Source organism: Amblyomma mixtum, chromosome 5 (genome assembly GCF_055824585.1).
Source record: "Amblyomma mixtum isolate Tamu chromosome 5, ASM5582458v1, whole genome shotgun sequence".
In the NCBI taxonomy this organism is placed as follows: Eukaryota; Metazoa; Arthropoda; class Arachnida; order Ixodida; family Ixodidae; genus Amblyomma; species Amblyomma mixtum.
Window position 1 is genome coordinate 183,263,499 of NC_143016.1, and position 21,073 is coordinate 183,284,571.

Consider the following 21,073-nt stretch of genomic DNA (forward strand, 5'->3'; position numbering starts at 1 on the left):
ATCGCTTTACGCGACCATTGGCGGTCGTCACGAACCCACACCGTGTCTCCTTGCTGCAGTGGAGGCAGTAGTTTGCCCTTGGACGACTGGCGGTGCTTGACTACCGGGCGCTCCTGTTCGACGCTGCATTCAGGCAGAGTAGTGCGCAGCCGACGACCCTGCACCCATTCTCCCGGTGATTGTCCGTCCTCTAATGGGGACGCGCGATATGTTAAAGACCCATCCAGAAGTCGTCACGAGATTCTGCAGTTTTCTTCATAATGCGCTTCACTATTTGTACTCCTTTCTCGGCCAAACCATTCGACCGCGGAAATTCAGGGCTCGAAGTAATATGAACAAAGTCATAGCGCCGCGCAAACTCCGCGAACTCTTGGGAAGCAAACTGAGGTCCGTTGTCGGTACACACTTGGGCAGGAATTCCGTACCGCGCAAAAATAGACGCAACCTTTGTAACGACTTCGCGCGCAGTGGTGACGGCGAGTTTCTCAACGTCTGGAAAATTTGAATGAGCATTAAACACCACTAAGTACATGTCACCAGCGAAATGAAAAAGGTCGATTCCCACCCGGTGCCATGGCACCTTGGGTGTTGGCCACAAAATAAAAGGCTCAGAAGCTTGCTTGCAGGCGTACTTTTGGCATGCGCTGCATTTGCGAATGAGCGTTTCAATGGCACTGCCCATTCCAGGCCAGGAGATCAGGTCCCGAGCTCTGGCTTTAGTTTTATTCAGCCCAAGATGTCCCGCGAGCAACTTCAGCAGCATCTCAACTCTCATTGTCTTCGGTACGACAATTTTGCATCCTTTCAGCAGTATTCCATCAATTTCCGATAGTTCTGCTGCAAATGGCTTTAACTCTCCTTCAATCTTAGTTCCTTGTGCCACCTGCTCCAAGACTTTGCTCAAGTATGGATCCGCTAAAGTCTCACTTTGCAGGCGCCGTTTTGTTGGTGTACTTACTATGGTTGAGAGGACCTGTACAGCATGAACGTCGACGTCTTCGGTTGACTCCAGGACGGCACGGAAGGCAGGAGCACGGGACAGCATGTCCGCCAACAGCAGGTCCTTGCCAGGAACAAACTGCAGTTCGTAGTCATAACGAAGAAGACGAATAAAGAAACGCTGCAGCCTTGGTGGCATATCTCCGATTGCCTTTTTCGCGATTGCCAGCAAAGGTCTCTGATCCGTTTCAATGACAATCTTGGGGCCATATACCAGCTGGTGAAACTTTTCGCATGCGAAAACAATGCCCAGAGTTTCTTTCTCGATTTGCGAGTACCCTGTTTCGCTATCAGTGAGCGCTCGCGAAGCGTACATGACTGGGCGCCACTCACTGCCATGCTTCTGCAACAATGCTACGCCTAACCCTAGCCCAGATGCGTCAGCCGAAATTTTGGTTTCTTTCTTCGCGTCGAAGAAGGCCAGCACAGGAGGCGTTGTTAATGCTTCGCAGACCTCTTTCCACTCACGCTCATGAGCGGAACTCCAGTAAAAAACGACGTTCTCCTTCACCAAGCTGCGAAGTAGGGACGTTTTATCGCTCAGTCGAGGCACGTACTTGCGGAAATAGTTAACGACTCCAAGCATTCTGCGTACTGCATTTTTGTCATTCGGGTGTGGCATAGCTTCAATGCTTGAAATTATATCAGAACTCGGCGGTATGCCATGTTCACTGATGACGTCTCCAAGAAATGTTATTTCCTTCGCACCGAAGGCACACTTCTCACGGTTGAACGTAAGACCAGCTTCCTCTGCCCTTCTCAGTGCTGCTCGCAAGCGCTCATCATGCTGCTGTTTGCTGTTGCCACAGATTAGCACGTCGTCAACATATACATGAACCCCTGGCAGGCCGTCGAAGATCTCTTCGAGCGTCTTCTGGAAGACCTCACTAGCAGACGAAATACCGAAAGGGAGCCGAAGGAATCTGTAGCGGCCGAACGGAGTCGCAAACGTGCACATTCGCGACGTGGCCTCATCTAACGGTGATGCTGTGGCGACACCCACGTGCTTGATAACGCTGCCATTGTAGGCAGTAAGAACCGCTGTACTCTTGCGCAGGGGCGTTGTACTGCAGATGCGTCGAAATATGCTGAGGGGAAGAAGGTTTGCCTGGGAGATGGAAACTGATGACGCATCCGGCAATTAGAAGGATCGCTGCTTTGACCGCTGCTGAGTTTGGGGTGGCGGTCGACGTCGCTGTCAGGAACAGTTGCAGCTTCTGCTTGAATATTAGCCAGTTTCTTCTGACATTCCCAGTCAACTGAAGTGGTCCCGGCGGTTTCACGATGTCCATTGCTTCGGCTGCTTGAATAATCCAGCTGGGCACACCGGGCCACTTCTGACACCATGTATCGATCGCTTCATGCAGAGACCCGATACATCAGTAGGTAGGCCAGAAAAGACGCCCGGTCCTTTATTGCGCATAGATTTATAGCTGCGGCTGCAGCGAGGGAAAGGAAGAAGGGGCGTTGACATGTTATCAGGCCGTTTGCTTGATAGCCACATCTGATACAGGATCGAGCCAATCCGAGCGGTGGCCTGTGGCGTGACCTTATTGGAGCAGAGGAACGCCTGGTGCAGAGGAACGCAACGGTCACCGGCGGCTATAAGAAGAGAGTCGCACTGAGACACGGTAGCAGACGGGCAGCAGACACGCCATCGTGCCAGAGAGACGCTCTCCGCAGGGCCTCGTCCTAGCCCATTGTGCTCACGGCCCTTGTACATTAATGTAAAAAGCCTTGTGAATATTGTACATAAACGTCAGTTCACTAACCGTCGCCTCGACCGTTCTTCGCTCAGGTCTGCTGAACAGAGGCAGCAGACTGAGACGCACCAATTCGCAACAGTGGTGACTAGGGTGGGAAGCCCTCCATTCCCAACAGTGGTGGCAGGGGTGGGGTGTCGCGTCCCAACAGTGGTGGCAGCGGTGGGATGCACCATTCCTAAAAGTGCACGGTCATTAATGAAGAAACAATTGAGCTATTTGAAAGACCGACAGCGCAAACAAATTGGACGCCGTTGACTGCTCAGAGGACCCAGTAATGGCGTACAATTTTTTCTCAGAGAAAGGTGACAACACTTTTAAACAATCATTTCCAGTATTAGAATTTAGGAAAAGTAGGAAAGTAATAAAGCCGTGGATTAACAGAGCACTTTTAAACAGAATCAAGGAACGTGACAGACTTTTCGCTCTATTTATCAGAACTGGAGCTCTGGACTGCTTAAATCAATATAAGAAATTACGAAACAAATTAGGACATGACATTAAAAAAGCCCGCCATTCTTACTACAAAAGCTTTGTTTGTAGGTGTCATCAACAACCCAAGAAAAATGTGCGAACTGCAAACCATCTCATGTCAAATACTAAGAAGAAAGAACTCCAGGAATTGAGTATTGAAGGCACAACTTATACGGGAACCTCGCTAGCAAATAAATTCAACAAGCACTTCCTAAAAGCAGGAACAGTTAATACGAACAACGTGGATAGCTCTAACCTTGGCTGCAAATCAAATATGAGTTCGGCTATTGCGGGTTCAATCTATTTGACTCCTACTACAGAAGCAGAAATATTTTCGCTACTAAAAAAGCAAAGTAAAAGTAGTGCTTTCGGAGTGGATAACTTGAAAGCGCAACCTATAAAATCAGTTGCACATCTTATTAGCCGCCCTTTTCCGCATATATGCAATTTGATCCTAAGTTCGGGTGTCTTTCCTGATAAACTGAAAATAGCAAGAGTATCCGTTGTTCATAAAGGGGGCGGTAAATGTAGCTTTAACAGCTACAGACCTATCTCTGTGTTGCCATTTTTTCTAAAATAATAGAACAAGTGATAAATACACGCCTTCTGAACTGCTGCCAGTAAAACGACCTCATAGCAGACCAACAGTATGGGTTCCAAAAATGTAAGTCAACGGAAACGGCGCTTCTAAATATTAAAGATAAAATAATAGATAACTTTGAGCGTAAATTGTACACAGTAGGATTGTTTCTTGATTTCAAAAAAGCATTCGACTCTATCAAGCATGAAATCTTACTGCAAAAGATACCCAACTACGGAATTAAAGGTGTTGCTCAAGACTTAATTAAGAGTTACCTGTCAAACAGATTCCAGTACACAGCGGTAGGAAAAGCGCAGTCAGATATTGGTGTTATCGCATATGGGATACCACAAGGGTCTATACTTGGTCCATTATTGTTTCTGTTGTGTATCAATGATATTGTAAATATTCCACTAACCCCGCACTAACGCCTTTTTTTTGGTGCGACTATTGTAGATATTGAGAAACAGGCGAAAGTCTGCTTGTGTAACCTATCGGTATGGCGTGGCATAAATAAATTAGCCCTGAACACGAAGAAAAAAATATATTGTATTTCGACCAAAAAATAAATGTACGTCAGACATTTTTCTGCACTTCGGCAATGAACAGATCGAACGCGTTGCATCACATAAATTTGTAGGTGTAATCTTTCAGGAACACATAAACTAATCTGCACATGTCGCAAAAGTGGAAACAGATCTCTCAAGAACTACTGGGCTCACCTACAAAGTAAAGAATTTGCTACCATCATGGTTAAAAAAGCAATTGTATTATGCTCTAATACACTCCCGTCTGCACCACTGCCTTCTTGTATGGGGTACGACCACAAAACAAATTTAGATAACCTACATGTCCTACAAAAAAATTTGCTGCGCCAGATAAAAAATGTCCCGCGCCTAACTCACTCAGTCCCGTTATTCCAAAAACACCGAAACCTGACAATCACAAACACCCTATGTGACAAAGCCGCAGTAGCCATATACACTCAAATCAAAAAGAATGCATCAACGTTCATAGTGAAATATGTTCATAAAGAATGCCTGTATAATCTCCTGCATACCATTTATAACAAAGACAGGATTCATCCAAAATACGGAACACAAAAGTTGACATATCAGACTGCTGACTTCATGAATAGGCACGCCATGGTTATGAATACCATTACTGACAGTTTTTCAGCTCAAGCCTTTAAAAAAAAACATTCACACATTAACCTCCCCCAGCAAATGCTCGGGGATGGCCTCGCCCAAAAGGATCCGGCGCACAAGGGAACACACGGCCGCCATTTTCGGCGCGTACAAACGTTCGGCGCGAATACCCCCGAAGTAGCGCCCCTGCAGCCGGTAAGTCGGAAACCCTTCTTACGTTAGCCTTCTATTTCCGAGGAACGCCTCGTTGATGTCCTGTAGCTAGCCGGCCCGCTCTATGTATTCATTGCTAGTGCAATAAATTGCATAGGAGTGTTCACGTTTTGTCGTCCCTCCCTTTGTTCCCTCGAGCACGAACAGCTCCGCGGTTAGCGAGCGGGGAACGCTGCATCCGTGGCGTGGGACTGCGGGGCGGAAGGCTTTCCCCCCTTATCTCCACAAGCTGCTTCTATTCGGCTCCCTCAGATATCTCCGTGAACGAGGCAGGGCTGCTTTATTTTATGACAAGCAAATCAAAAAACGAGGCAGGGCTGCTTTATTTTATGACAAGCAAATCAAAATACGGCCAAGGCAGATTTGTCACCTCTTCTGTCGGTACGGAATGCCTACGCTATCTCTGCGTCATGCTTTCGATTTAGTGCTCAAAGAGCGCACTGACCGGATGGTTCTCTCTTTTTGTTAGAGCAGCAGTACACGTGCATGTTGTTGAGGCATCCAGACAAAGCGAGACATTGCTTATGTGAAACGAGTAAAAATTTTTGCGGCAGTTCGCAGTGGTATGTCAATTGTCATTTTGCACCGTGTCTCAAACTAGCCGAAGTGCAGACTCGTACGCTAGCGAATGGAAGTGTGTTACAAAGGGCAACATGCTGAAATCTCATTTTGCTGGTGTTTAAGCAGGTCAGGCGCGGGATAGTTGATGGTAAAGGTCAAAGTACGTTGCAGAAGTCTGTACCAAGAAAACTCCTTCCGTTTAATGCATGTCTCCCTTAGCAAACACTAATACGTTTGGAATATACGGTACGCTACTTAAATTTATTTTAAACATATTTTGTATACATGAATGCACTAAAAATATGTAGGAAATACGTTCCTGAAATTTCATGCTTGGTATTCGAAATATATTCTGAAAATATGCCAAGAATACCTCACTTAAAGCATACTTCGAGTAGTTTTCAAATACGTGAAAAAATAAGTATGGAGTTTTAGCGTCTTGTCAGTGTATTAAAAGTGTATTTTCGGAAATATGAAATTAATTCATGCAAAGTATACTTCAATTCTAAAAAACGGGCAGTCCTTGTAAACGTATATGTATGCAGTTTTAGCATCTTGTCAGTGTATTAAAAGTGTATTTTCGAAAATATGAAATTAATTCATCCAAAGTATACTTCAATTCTAAAAAACGGGAAGTCCTTGTAAACGTATCTGTATGCAGTTTTAGCATCTCGTCAGTGTATTAAAAGCGTATTTTCGAAAATATGAAATTTGTTCATCCAGTGTATACCTCAATTCTAAAAAACGGGCAGTCCTTTTAAACGTATTCGCAGCACACTTCCAGGTGCCGTTGAACAGTCGAGTGCTCGAAATCGCGTTTCGGGAAATGGCATTTGCGTGTTGCCAACGTATTTGAAGGGTACTTCCGCAAATACGCAATTAATGCGTCCAAAGAATACTTAAAATCGAGCAAATTGACAGTCCGCATTAGCATATTTGCAGCGCACTTCGAGCTGTCTTTGAAAAACCTAATGCTCGAAATCGCATTCTGGTGTTGGCAATGTTGGTGTTGGTGGCGCATTCTGGTGTTGGCAATGTTGGTGTTGGTGGCGCATTCTGGTGTTGGCAACGTAAATACGCAATTAATCGGCAGTCCGCGTAAACATATTTGCATTACACTTCAAGCTACCGTGGAACAAACTAGAGCTCGAAATGACGTTTCAGGGAACAGTGAAAACTGCCTTTCCTGTCGTCCTTTCGTTGCAACAGAGTAAACATAGCACGGGAACAACGCAGGACAAAGACGAGACGGGACGAGAACGCCTGCGTTAATCCCGTGGTATGATTACTGTGTTGCAATGAATTACCAACCTGCCCAAGCCTTCTCTGTTCTGAAGTGTTTTCGTTTGTGGTAACTTCTAGCAGGTAATCACCACTTATTTACACTACGTGCGGAGAACGTGATAGCATGATACCGGCAAAGGCGCCCTGGGCATATCTGGGCCCTAATATGCCAGCGAAAAGGACCACGACCGGCAAGGCCGACCGACTCCCATAGACGCCCGTGCATCTGTTGGTTGACAGTTCGACTCCTGACCAATTTCTGACGCAAGTTCGACTAGCAATTCTCTTCTAGATCGCCTCCCGATTCGAATGCGACCGATAGGGAACTTCTCGGATAATTTTTGGGCCCACAGTCTTTGCGCAAAAAAAACGCCTCACCGGGCAAAATAATGCGTCGCTCTCGGTGGGTATATATAAGGCAAGCCAAGAACGGCGCTCCGGCGGACGCAGTTGTTGCTGCGACGCGCGTCTTTTCTTTCCTTTTTCTCTTTGCTCTAATCTCTTACCTCACCTCTATCTGCACGTGACAGCGGTGGTGGCACGGCTGGAGCCAGTAGCAGGCCCGAGCAATTTCCTTTTCATCCTTCTCTCAGTCACAACAAGAACAACGACAACAGCTTGTCGAAATTCCTTTTCATCCTTCTCTCAGTCTCAACAACAAAAGCGCTTGTCGAAGCATTTGTTGTTTGCTGCGGCACTTCCGTCATGATTTGCTGTGTAGTATCTTTGCGGTTCCCATGCCGTCACGTGACCTTATAATCTGATGTACATCGTGACTGATAACTGCGCTTGTACAATTTGTTCTGCAGTTGAAGCATTGACAGAAGCCGACCAGCAGACCTTTTTTAAGCCGAAGTGAATGTATTTTCAATGTACTAAATGTATATTTTTAGTGTATTTCTAATGTATTTAATGTATATATTTAGTATATTTTTAATGCATTATAAATATGCTAAGCGGTCAAAAATGTACTTTCCACGTATTTGAAACAACGTTCAAAGTATTATTCGTAGTATACTTAGAAAGCATTCGTATTGCAGTTTAAGCATAGGGTCAAAAAAATGCGAAATAAATATGAAATTAATACAATATGTTTGAAATGCATTTTAAGCACATCCTAGTGCTGCATCCTTCGCTTCGTGGTCTGCAATATCTGCGCACCAAATGAAGTTCTAGCCTATTTTCTATAGTGCTTTCAAAAATGTGACTTTCATGGGCATAGGAACCATTTTAAGGAAACTGAGGAGCACTTAAATTAAAAGTAGAAAGCACTACGAACACCAATCGACTAGATTTATTAACTGGTGCTACGCCTTCCTTGAGATGCAAAAAAGTGCGCGGTAATCGGTACGCGCGCACAGCGCATATATTTCCTCCCGAGGCACCTTCCTTCCATCTCGTGAACAAGTGACGTCGCCAGGAACTCGCTACACCGTGTGCACTTGGCATGTCTGTGCTAGATTCAGTTTAAATGTTTTACTAGCATTTTATTCATAGTGCCGCCTTTCGAAGCGATGCGCCTGCTGCCAACTAATCAACTACAACCCCTCAAAACCCACTGTGGTACTCCGCTACTGATCGTTTTACTGATTGTTCGGTACTGATCGTTTTACTTTACGGAGATGACAGACAGAAAACTGAGTGCTTGTGTGAAAGCCCTGCTCTGATATGGTACTGATATGGCAAGCGCCTTTTCGAGGGTTGAGCGGCTTCCCTCGTCGTCGACCTCGACGGAAACAACGAGCACAGTGAAGCATGAAGGAGAGCGAACGCAGAGTGCAACAGAAGATGAAAGCGTGCTGATAGCAAACAGACCACTAAGAGGAAAGCGGAGGAGGAAGGCGTGGCTGGCGGCCTGAGGATGGACTCTGGTGGTGGTGGTGAAAACATTTATTAAATCATAGGGAGAGGTGTTGGGGGTCGTGACCTGAAGGGTCACGCCCTTACAACCACTAGGTGGGATGCCTAGACAGGTACCCCATTGGCGTTTGCCGCAGCCCGGGCGCGCTGCGTTAAGGCCCTTTGGGCCTCGAGGGTGCAGCAACCGGACAGGGTCGCCTCCCAGTCCTCTCGGGTGGGGTTTGGGATAGGGGGTAGGGATGGGTTCTGCTGGCAGGCCCACACCATGTGGTAAGTGTCAGACACCTCCCCACAGTGTGAGCACCACCCGTCGAATTGAGGATCGAAATGTTGCAGAGTTGCCGGGCACAACATCGTGTTGGTGAGCAGGCGCAGGAGTACCCGCTCGTTAACCTTCCCCAGCCCTTTGCACGGGGTGGGAAGAGTTTGGTGCGTGGATTTGTAATACTCGCATATTTCTTTAAAAGTATAAATCGGATTGAAATCAGTGTCCTGGTCGGCGTCGGATCCCGTGAAAAATGCCCGGAGAGAGAGCGCGCAGGCGGCGGCGTCGGCTGCCACATTTCCGTGGACGCCTTGGTGACCTGGAGCCCAAACGAGAGATCGGTGCGCGGGATCCGAGTCTCGGCTACAATTTTGGTAAATGCGATAAGCTAGGGGAGTAACCCACCCTTGCGTGACGTTGCGGCAAGCCCCTCGCGAGTCGGTGATTATGTATTTGGAGGAGGTGTGAGAGGCTGCCAAAGCGATGGCAACCTCTTCTGCGTGAATTGCTGACTGGGCCTTGAAAGTAAGGGCATCTACTGTTTTACCCTCGTGGACAACCGCGGCCGTGTACCATCCCCTGGGGTCCGGGCCGGACGCGTCCACGTAGAAGACTCCTGGTTTGCTCCGAAAATGGCGGTCCAAGGCTTCCGCCCGCCCCAGGCGCCTGCCATTATGATCCTCTTTGGACATATTGGTGGGGAGAGGCCGCACGTGGAGGGCGCGTCTCCAGTGTACGGGAAGGCGGCATCTCTCCTCTGTGAATTGAGTGTGCTGGATGTGAAGTGGGGCTAAAAGGCGGCGACCCGACCCTGTCTTTGTGTATTGGTTATGGACTCTGTCGGCGGTGGTTCGCTAAGAGGTGGTAGTGGTGGAAAACATTTATGTACAGGTATAATACAGGAGGTTATGCATGAGCTGACCCAGAGGGGGCCAGCCCTTACAAATACCAGGTGGAGTTCGGGACCCCAGTGGCATCGGCCGCCGCCCAGGCTCGCCCGACCAAGGCCCGTTGGGCCTGCAGGTCAGAGCAGCCGAGCAGGGTCGCCTCCCAGTCCTCCCGGCTTGGGTTGGGGTGAGGGGGGATAGCAGGGTTGGAGGGGCAGGCCCACACCATGTGGTAGATGTCCGAAGACTTCTCCGCACAGTGCGGACAGCTGCCCGAGAAAGAAGGGTCGAAGTGTTTCAGAGCTTCCGGGCACAGCAAAGTATTAGTATACAGGCGGAGCATAAGCCACTCCTCCGCCTTTGACAGACCTTTACACGGGCGGGGATAAAGACCATGGCCAGATTGATAGAGTAAAACGATGTCTTTGAGGGTGTAAGCTGGAATAAATTCGAGTTCCTGATCGTCAGGGTCGGAGGGGAATGTCCGGTGAGAGAGCGCGCGGCGGCGGCGTCAGCTGCCTCATTTCCCTCAAGGCCCATGTGAGCGGGAGCCCAAACGATACGCCGGTGCGCGGGGTCACCGGTGTAGACGCTGTTTTGAAGAATGCGGTAGGCTAGATACGGTACCCAGCCCTGCTCGACGTTCCGACATGCCCCTCGCGAGTCGGAAATAATTGTTCTTGAATTGGAATCAGATGCAGCCAACGCAATGGCGACCTCCTCCGCGTGTGTTATGTCACGGGCTCGGAAAGTAAGGCCGTTCACTGTTTTGGATTGGTGGATGGCTGCGGCTGTGTACCATCCCCCATGGTGGGGGCCGGAGGCATCCACGTAGAATACGCCGGGTTTCGATCCATAGTGGCGGGCCAAGGCTTCCGCCCGCGCCAGGCGCCGGCCATTATGGTCCTCACGGTTCATGTTCGCGGGAAGAGGGCGCACGTGGAGGGCGCATCTCCACTGGGATGGAATACATACGCGCTCTTCCATGAGAGTGGTATGTTGGATGTGTAGTCGGGCAAGGAGGCGGCGACCCGACGATGTCTCCGAGAGACGTGTGTATTGGTTAGTCAAGTGGGCTTCCCGGAGCTCCCGAAATGTGTTCACCATGCCTAGCCCCAGGAGGCGCTTGTCGGAGGTGGTCACGGGGAGGCCTATAGCCCGCTTAATAATTTTGCGGAGGATGACTTCGAGTGAATCCTCGTCTTGCTTCCGCAAGCGCGGGGGGTTACGCTAAGAGGCAATGCCACAGTCCATTCGCACCAGGCGAGGCTCAGCAACAGCGGATCGCTGTGTGCGCTGCCAAGCACAAACACATAGCCAGCTCCATTCGACACTTCATGCTTCATATGCAGATTCGGCTTGGTTTATTGGGGTTTAACGTCCCAAAGTGACTGAAGCTACGAGAGACGCCGTAGAGATGGGCTTCAGAAATTTCGACCACATGGGATTCTTTAACTTGCACTGACACCGTACAGTACACGGGCCTCTAGAATTTCGCCTCCATCGAAATAAAGCCGCCGCGGCCAGGATCGAACGTGCGTTTTTCGGGAAAGCACCCCGGGCGCCGTAGCGACTGAGCCACCGCGGCCGGACGGCCTGAAACCATTTTCAGCCGCCGGCATCGACTGCATTAACTCAAAATTTCTGAAAAGCACTAAGATATATTCCTCCATTATTCTTTCTAAATTATTTCAGCAGTCTCTAGAAAATAGCGCGATGCCGGCAGACTGGAAGATACGGAAGGTGATTCCAGTACATAAATCTGGAAACAAGCACTCAGCTTACAACTACCGGCCTATTTCAATCACCAGCATCCCCTGTAAGATCCTAGAACACGTTCTTTTTTCACATATAGCAAATTTCTTAGTCAAACTCGTTTTTTCATCATGCACAACACGGTTTTCGTAAGTCAGATTCATGTGAAACGCAACTTGTTCTCTTTACTCATAAATTGCATGCAATTCTTGATCATCGTTCCACTGCAGATTGCATATTTTTATATTTCGCCAAGGCTTTTGATAACGTTTGTCACCGGCTTTTGCTACTAAAACTGCGCATGATAGGGCTCGATACTGACGTACTAAAATGGCTAGAGTGCTTTTTAACAGACCGTCAGCAGTTTGTAGCAACTAATGGAACTAACTCACATTTACACCCCGTTCTTTCTGGCGTTCCTCAAGGTACCGTGCTTGGGCCCTTACTCTTCTTAATATTCATTAATGACCTGCCTGATTCTGTTACATCATCAATTCACTTATTTGCAGACGACTGCGTCCTTTTCCGTGAAATAATAACCGACGATGACGTACGCGCATTTCAAACTAACATTAACGACATCTCCTTTTGGTGCAAAACATGGCAAATGACGCTAAACGTTAACAAGTGTAAATTCCTGCGCGTATGAAGGTCATCTAGCAACTCACCTACGTATCACCTTAACAATGTAGCTCTCGAATCAGTAGCGTCATACAAGTACCTAGGCATTCATATCGCTTCTAACCTTAGCTGGAACAGTCATGTCGAATTCATTGTCAACAAAGCTAACCGCATGCTAGGCTACTTAAAACAGAACTTTCGCTCGGCCCCTTCTAGTACCAAGCTGCTCTTTTACAAAACGTTAGTTCGTTCGCAACTTGAATACGCATCTTCAGTTTGGGACCCGGGCACTACTGATCTCATTAACCAGCTAGAAATGATTCAAAATAATTCAGCTCGTTTCATCTTCTCTAATTATCACCGCACCGCTAGTGTATCCTCAATGAAATCTAATCTCAATCTCCTATCCCTCACATTTCGTCGAAAGCATGCACAGTTATGCCTCTTTCATAAGATTATGTTACCATGATGACTTACACAGTAAATTGCTCATTCCGCCTTCATATGTATCATCACGCATTGACCACGCTCACAAGGTTGGCATAAATTCATGCAACACTAAATGTTTCTCCGATTCATTCATAGCCCACACATCTAAAGACTGGGACCGCCTTCCCTCTTCCGTTGCAACAATCGATAAATTTTGGTTATTTCAGTCTGCCGTGCGCAGTATAGACCATGCGAGTTTTTCTTAACATTTTATAAAACCTAGCTATCTTCCTGCGTGTTCATATATTATTTAATTTCACCACTGTGTACACTCAAACGTTATCGCGAATTTCATTGTGTTATATTAATTAAGTGTTATGGGACTTTGTTTAGATCATTTCTTAACCAAACTTAACTGCCACCTACAGTATTACTTGCAAGTTCTTGTTGCTGTGCATATTTTTTGTTTGTTTATTGATTAAAACCCACTCCCCTCTGTAATGTTTATACCTTGAGGGTAATAATAAATAAAATAAAAAAATATGCAGGTTGAATTAGCACGGTAGCTTGGCTCAAAAATCCCATTAATGAGAAGCGTAATCTTTATATTGCCACGTATCGTTGTAGTGTCCGTTGGTTCGCGCTCAGGGTCGCAGGAAAGGGTTGTTATCATTTCTGTTCCTGACGCGAGAAGATACCGGACTAATCTCGATTGATGACAGTCATGAAGAGCTGCATCTACGTGTTTCCAGATTACTGTAGATGATCTTGACCAGCTATCTCGAAGTTTCCTTGCCGGCTTAAAATTGAGCGATGCCGCGAGCGGCGGGCATTCGTAGTTCGACGACTGACGAGCACGTTTTTTGCTTACGCCACCGCCGAGTGATTGAGTTATTTTGCAGGCGCAAGTCAGCCCTAATAAAGAGCTTCGTTTGCAAGTCTTGTTTCTGTCTTTCTGGCCGCTGGACTACCATCACTACAACGTGACAAAAAATTCAGGAGGCACTTTGACTGTCTAAAGTGGGTAGAGGCGGAAGCGTTTCCCGCACCACCTTCGCTGTTTCTGTGGCACCGGTGGCGTCACATATAACTGAGTACTAATTACTAAGTGATGACAAATCACTAATTAATGGTTAATTACTGATTAATGTCTGAATACTAATTAACTGCTGATTAATGACGCTTAACCTTCGCCTTTAGGAGTGGAACGCGACAGCGCGTTGTAGCACTGCCAGGGAGTCCACGGAACACCACCCGCTCAGCGCGATGCCTTGCCCTTTGAACGCAACGCTTTTTGAGGAAAGGAAATGGCGCAGTAATTCTCTGTCATCTCGGTGGACACCTGAACCGCACCGTAGAGGAAGGGAGGAAGTGGGAGTGAAAGAAGATAGATAAAGAGGAGCCGTAATGAAGGAAATGAAAATTGTATTTGAGGAAACGAAATTACGCAGTAACTGTCTCACAAAATTCAGGGGGGCACTTTTTTGACCTAAAGTGTGGTCACTGATGCCCCTAAGAGTGGAACGCGACAGCGTCTTGCAACGCTGCCAAGGAGTCCATAGAACGCCATCGCCCATTCGGTTCTACGCCTCGCTCGTCAGTAAATTGGTTTTTGAGGAAATGAAATGTATCTGTCTGTCATTTATCGGTGGACACCTAAACCTCGCCGGAAGGGAATGGAAGAGGATGAGAGTGAGTGAAGACACCGTATTCACTAGACGCGCCTTTGTTCATTCCAAACCATCGAGCTGGCATGGCGGAGTGGATAGCATGCTCGGCTCTCACGCCGAAGACCGGGGTTCGATTCCTGAGCTCGACTAATTTCTTAATCGGTTTTATTTATTTATATGGCCTGACTAGTAAAGCTAATTAGGCTAATTGGGTAATTAAGCAATTAACTAAGCTCAGTCCCACTTACTTGGAGCATCACTATAGGATCCCTTCAATTGGTTGCATGGTTACTAGCCAAAGTGCAATTGGCCCCGTTTGAAATTCGCGCACTGTGACGTCACGACCGTTTCCACCAATTGAAAAGGGTGACATTTTCTGTCGACAACTGCTGCTTACAACGATGAGACATTAAAGGCTTCCGCCTTAATATAATGTGTCTCTTTCTCCTTCTTTTCTTGCATTGCAATACGCCGGGCTTTGGTTCCCGACCTACTTGGATGCCTAGTATTTAGGGGTCATGTATATTGTTTACAAAAAAATAGGCTTGCTGACTACGTGACAGAGAGACAGCGGCTTTGCATAGTTGTGTGCACGACAGTGTGCTTGTTTTAGTGCACCTATAGGTGTGCTTATCTTGCACTGCGATTGTAATGCCGCATAAGCTGCTGGGATGCAAATGACTTCAATATCTATATCTTGTTTCCCATTACAATTTTTTTTGTCAAATTGTGCACTTGCAAGTTACTATCATATTTCAGCACTTCAGTCCAACTTTTCCTCGCTTCTTTGCACCGGGAACTCTGAGACCGCTGCACTTTGGGTAGTACCGAGAGCTAGGGTGGAAGAAAATGTCCCAGCTGCTTTGAAAATGTTTCAAGATTTCGCAGGTCAATGGTAGCCCGATGTCGCAGATTCGTTTTTACGAAATATTATAGCAAGAAAACTTGTGTCAGAGTATCGGTCACTTTTGGAGGTGAAAAGTATGTTACCTTTTTATGAACAATGTGGTTTCTGACGTTTCCAGCATTGAGCAAGTTGCTGACATTGTGAAAGCTACAGGTGTGATTGGCAATCATCTGTCAAGATGCGGTGGAGCTTGCGAATGGTGTCCAGATTTACCATGTCTTCACTGAGCGCCGGCAGTTCAATGTACTGCGTGCTTTGATTTCTATTGATATATTTCCTTGGTATTATGACGGACTACAAGACGACAAAGCAGGCAGTGGCGCTGGCAGGAGCACGCATGCTTGGCACATATCATTAAATATCATTGCCTTCTGCCATCACCTATACTTCTTCAGCTTGTCACTGCACGGTATGCAGTGTGAAGTTGTTCGGAGTACCTCGCTTGAAGGGTTAAAGAGTGACAAGGAATTCCATGAAAAACAATGCCATTCCACAGATGTAGCTTCGAAATGAGCATATGGTATAGTGAATGCATCAACTGTTACTTTTTTCTGGCCACTTATTTTGCTGGGGTACTTCCTGAAGAATTCAATTCAATTTTTTAGTTGCAAGAGTAAGGTCCTGCAACTTTGCATTTTAAGGCAGTGGCCATGGTCGCCTCTCTGAAGCCTTCCTAACCTCATGTGCCATTGTACAGTAATGCGCCCGGGGCACGTGAAAGTGCGGCTGCAGCAGTATGTCGCTTGCCTGGGGCATGCACAAGACTGACGTGGCATATCTGGATATGTAGGAGTGGATCTTGTAGTGTGGCCGGGATTACTTCGAACTGTGAGGTGTTCGTGAGCAGTGTGATCTTCCGTGGGATGGCCATATTGAGGACGATGACCCCCGGAGGTAGGGCCGCCGTCACTGGACATAATGACGAACATCCTCCGCTCACCAACGTTCGCATGCGACCCAACCTCCGACCTCACGCCGCGACGACCTTTCGACGCACAGAGACGCCTATGCTTGACGCTTCAATTAGACGATCCGAACGTCCCTTAAGTCCGACGACCTTTCGGCGAACAGAGACGACTCCGCTTGACGCCCCAACTCGACCGCGACCTCCCCCACACAACGCTTTCCTGAAGGTGACCAAGCATCGGCTGAAATCCCGATCATCGTTGATGGCCGCCACGTGACTGCTCTCGTAGATACCAGCGCCGAGTCGTGGTCTGGCGACTGTCCTGAGGAAAGTACTGACACCTTGGCCTGGAACGCACATCCGGACAGCTGGAGCCCATCTGGTGACACCGCTTGGCGTCTGCACCGCCCGAATGGACATTCGCGGTGTAACCTTCACTGCCTGCTTCGCTGTGTTGGCTCAATGCTCGAAGGACCTCATCCTCGGGTTTGATTTTCTTCGGGAACACTGTGCAATAATAAACCTCCGCGAACTTGTCGTGACGTTCTCAACTTAGTGTGCCATAGCCGACAGCAGCGAGCCCGACAGGCCTGTTTTTCGCGTGTGTGACGACAATGTCACGCTACCACCACGCTCCTGTTTGTTTATTACCGTAGAATGCTCCAACCCACGCACGCCTCACGGGATTCAGTAAGGTAACCTGTCGTTACTGCTGAGCCAACAAGTCTTCGTTCCGCGGGGTGTTACTTCCCTCCGCGGAACGAGAAAACAGCTTTTTGTTACCAACTTTAGCGCCGAATACCGCCACTTGCCGCAAGCAACAGCCATAGCCTATTTCGAAGAAATTAATGAGGCAGTCTCCCACTGCGCCTTCTCCCTGTTCATGAATCGCCGTCTGACGCCCCCGTTATGACTGATGTGAGCCCCGACCTAACCGCCGATCAGAAACACCGCCTCCACATGATATTCGACTCTTTTCGTGACTGCTTTGCGACCAGTTCTAAAGTACGGCAAACATCGGTCGCTAAACATCGCATTGTAGTTGATGAAGGCGTGAGGTCTATACAACACCACTCCTATCGAGTGTCAGGAAAAGAGCGGGAGGTGATAGAGAGGCAGGTTGAAGAAATGCTCCGCAACGTGGTTATCCAGCCGTCAACAAGCCCGTGGGCTTCGCCCGTTGCGCTGGTCGCCAAGAAGGATGGCGCTCTCCGATTTTGCGTCGACTATCGTCGCCTCAACAAGATTACTAAAAAGGACGTTTATCCGTTGCCCCGAATTGATCACTGGTTCGATCGCCTGCGTCATGCCCGGTACTTTTCCTCTCTTGGTCTATGCCGTGGGTACTGGCAGATCGAAGACAATGAACGTGACCGTGCGTGCGCCACATGTTTGCCTTCGTGACGGGTGGGCGGTCGTCTGGCAGCGCTGTCGTATACGGGGATCGGTGGGAAGGCGCGGTAGGGGCAGGAGAGTAGAACGCCGGCCGTGGTGGCGCAGGACTACGCAATGCCTCGCTGTATGTCATCACATAGGGTGCTGGTGGTTGGGGAGGTGGAACCGGCTGCACCGCGCGGCGTATCTCATCACGGACAGCATCCGGGATGGCGGTGACACTAGGAGGCTGCTCCACAGAGCGAAGCTTCTGCAGCTCTTCGCGGAGGATGCTCCTGATGAGCTCTGGGCTTCGGCATGTGGCACTCCACAGCAGTGATATTTCATGAACGGCCGTAGTGTGCAAACTGCTGTTGCAGGGCGCGCTCCATGCCTGCCGCTCCCTTTGCAAAATCGGCGACTGTAGCCGGAGGATCGCGCACGAGCCCGACGAACAACTGCTCCTTCACTGCACCTTCTTGGCTTCCGACATCTAAGGATCAGCGCAGTTGAAAAACCGGGTCATGTTCTCCACGAACATCGCCACGCTTTCATTTGGCTGCTGCGCTCTGGATTGCAGGGCCAATTCAGCACGCTCCCTCCGTTCGTTGCTGCTGAACGTATCCAGCAACTGCCGCCGGAAGTCTTGCCAGGTGTGGATGGCGGACTCGTGGTTTTTGAACCACGTCTTGGCGGCGTCCTGGAGGGCAAAGAAGACGTTCCGAAGCTTGCAGTCCTCGTCCCACAGATTAATTTCAGCGACGCTGTCATACCCGTCCAACCAGTCCTCCACATCCTCAAACCTGTCACCATGAAACGAAGCGGGCGCACGGGGCGTATGAAGAAGTAGCGGCAGCGAACTCACAAATTGCTCGAAGGTCTGGCTGGCCGCCGTAGTGGTCATCGTGCGGGATGGCGCGGTGAGGGGATTGTACTCGGGGGCTAAGCCTTTCAAGCGGCGGCTTGACTTGTGGACAGGCGTCATGCGCAGAGGGTGTGCTGAGCGCTCGAGGTTGCTGGGACCTCTTCGTAAATAGATCGTTACCCAGCACCTCCTCCAAAATGTCACCGGACGCCGGTAGAATGTTCTCCCTGGCAGAACATTACTTGGCAAGCACACTGGGCAGAGCACAGCCGACCGACCGTAGAACCGAGCAGAAGAGGACGAAGTCAGGCGCGCGACAAAGGACGATGACAGACCACACGGGGGCGCCGGCAGAGTGGTGTCTAAAATAAGTGTGGCAATATGAATAATGGTGAAAGCATTCACAAACAGACACAACAGCACGACTTTGTCAATTTACCCACACTTTACTGATGCAAAGCCATATGCAACTGGTTGCTCATTTTTGAGACAGCACTGCACCTCTCCTCTACATGCTAGCATCTCCGCACATGATGCCCGATGATTAGGTTTGCAGTTTTTAAGGACCGGTACCTCTGCAAGGACTGTCTTGAAGTGTTTGAAATCTTTGTATTTGCATCCCAGTACCATGCAACATCGTTGTTCAGTACAGCAGTGAGGTGTGCAATTTATGCGGAAAGTTTCGGACAGCAAGCTTTATACTTTATGCATTCAGCTTTAAATTATTTCATCTTGCTACCTCTGCCATTTTCCGAATCTTAGCACTCAGCACCTCAATATTGCAGGATGAAATAAATGTTTCGTCAAAGTATGGCGAGCATTCTAAGTTCCAGTGAAGATGTTGTCCATGGCTCATTGAAGTATCTCACGCATACTTCGGACCAAAGGAAAGCGCGGAAAATGTGCACTGACCACAAAGCGTGCTGAACGCGCAAGATTGGAGCTGCGCTCTTCGAGGTTCACTCGCCAGGAGGGTGCCTTGCAATTAAACACTGTGAATGTTGACAACTTGAATTCAGCAAGATACCCTACCTCTGTTGGTATGCCATCTGCATTTCAATTCATCTTTTAAGAGCTTTGGTTGTAAACACAACCTCAAGGTGCAGAAGGAGCGGAATAAAAGTTTGTGAAGTTGTTCAGAGTACCTCACTTGAAGGGTTTAAGAGTGACGAGGAATGGTGGATGAGTGCCACCACATCTTGAGCACCTGTAATGAGAAGGGTGAACACAGCAGGCAGGTGGCTGTACGTGCAGTGTGCACTGGAGTGAGGAAAATGCCTGGTTGTCTCGCATTGTTAACATAGTGCGAGCTGTACGAGGTCTGTTAGAAAAGTATCCGACCTTTGGCGGAAGAAAAAAAGCTGGCATAACTGGATCGTTGGAAATCTAATCACCTTCAAAGTAGTCTCCTTGGGACTCCACAAACGTCTCCCAGTGGTGCTGCCATTGTTGGAAGTATTCCGAAAAGGCCTCTTTCGGAATGGAGTTTAGCTAAGCTGCCGTTGCCGCCATTACGTCTTCTCGTCTGAAATCGCGTTCCTTTCATTGTCCTCTTGACTTTGGGAAACAGCCAGAAGTCGCCGGGGGCCATATCAGGAGAGTACGGAGTCTGTTGAACTACAGGAGTCTGGTTTTCCGCTAAAAAAGTCTGAACCAAGTGCGAGGAATGTGCAGGAGCGTTGTCGTGATGGATGCGCCAATTTCCTGTTGACCTCAACTCCGGTCTCTTGCGCCGCACAGCACCACGTAGGCGACGGAGGACGTCCCTATAGTACTCTTTGGTCGTTCTTTGACCTTGTAGGGTGCGTACTCGTGGTGTACCACACAGAGGGAGTCAAAGAAAGCTGTCAGCATCACTTTGACATTGCTGCGCACTTAGCGGGCCTTTTTTGGTCTCGGTGGCATGAAATGCTTCCACCGCGACGACTGGGATTTGGTTTCCAGGTCGTACTCGAACACCCAAGACTCGTCACTAGTGATTATGGTGTTTATAAACTGGGGCCACTGTTTGTGGAATCTAGCATGTCCTGCGAGACTTCAACACGAAGCTGCTTTTGCTCCGCCGTGAGCAGCTTCGGCACGAATTTCGCCGCAACTCTCTCCATGGCCAAATCTTCGGGGATAATGGAATGTGCAGAAAAATTGCTCATGTGCAGCTCTTCCACAATATCTCGGATAGTCACGCGGCGGTCTCGCATCACCAAAGCGTTCACTTCGGCAATGACCTGGTCATTCCGGCATGTTGATGGCCTCCCGGAGCGTGGCTCGCTCTCCGCCGATGTGCTGCCATTTTTAACCCAATTGTACCACTGTTTAATTTGTGTGCTGCTCATAGCATCTTCACCGAAAGCCGCACTGAATATTCCGAACAGTTTCCACTTGGTTGACATCCCGTTTCTGGCAAAATTTGATGCAGTAGCGCGGCTCCCGTCGCTCCGCCATTTTCCTTGTAATAAAAAACCGACGAGATCTCCTCGCAGTGCTCGAGCACTGCGCACTGCCTCACTCAAA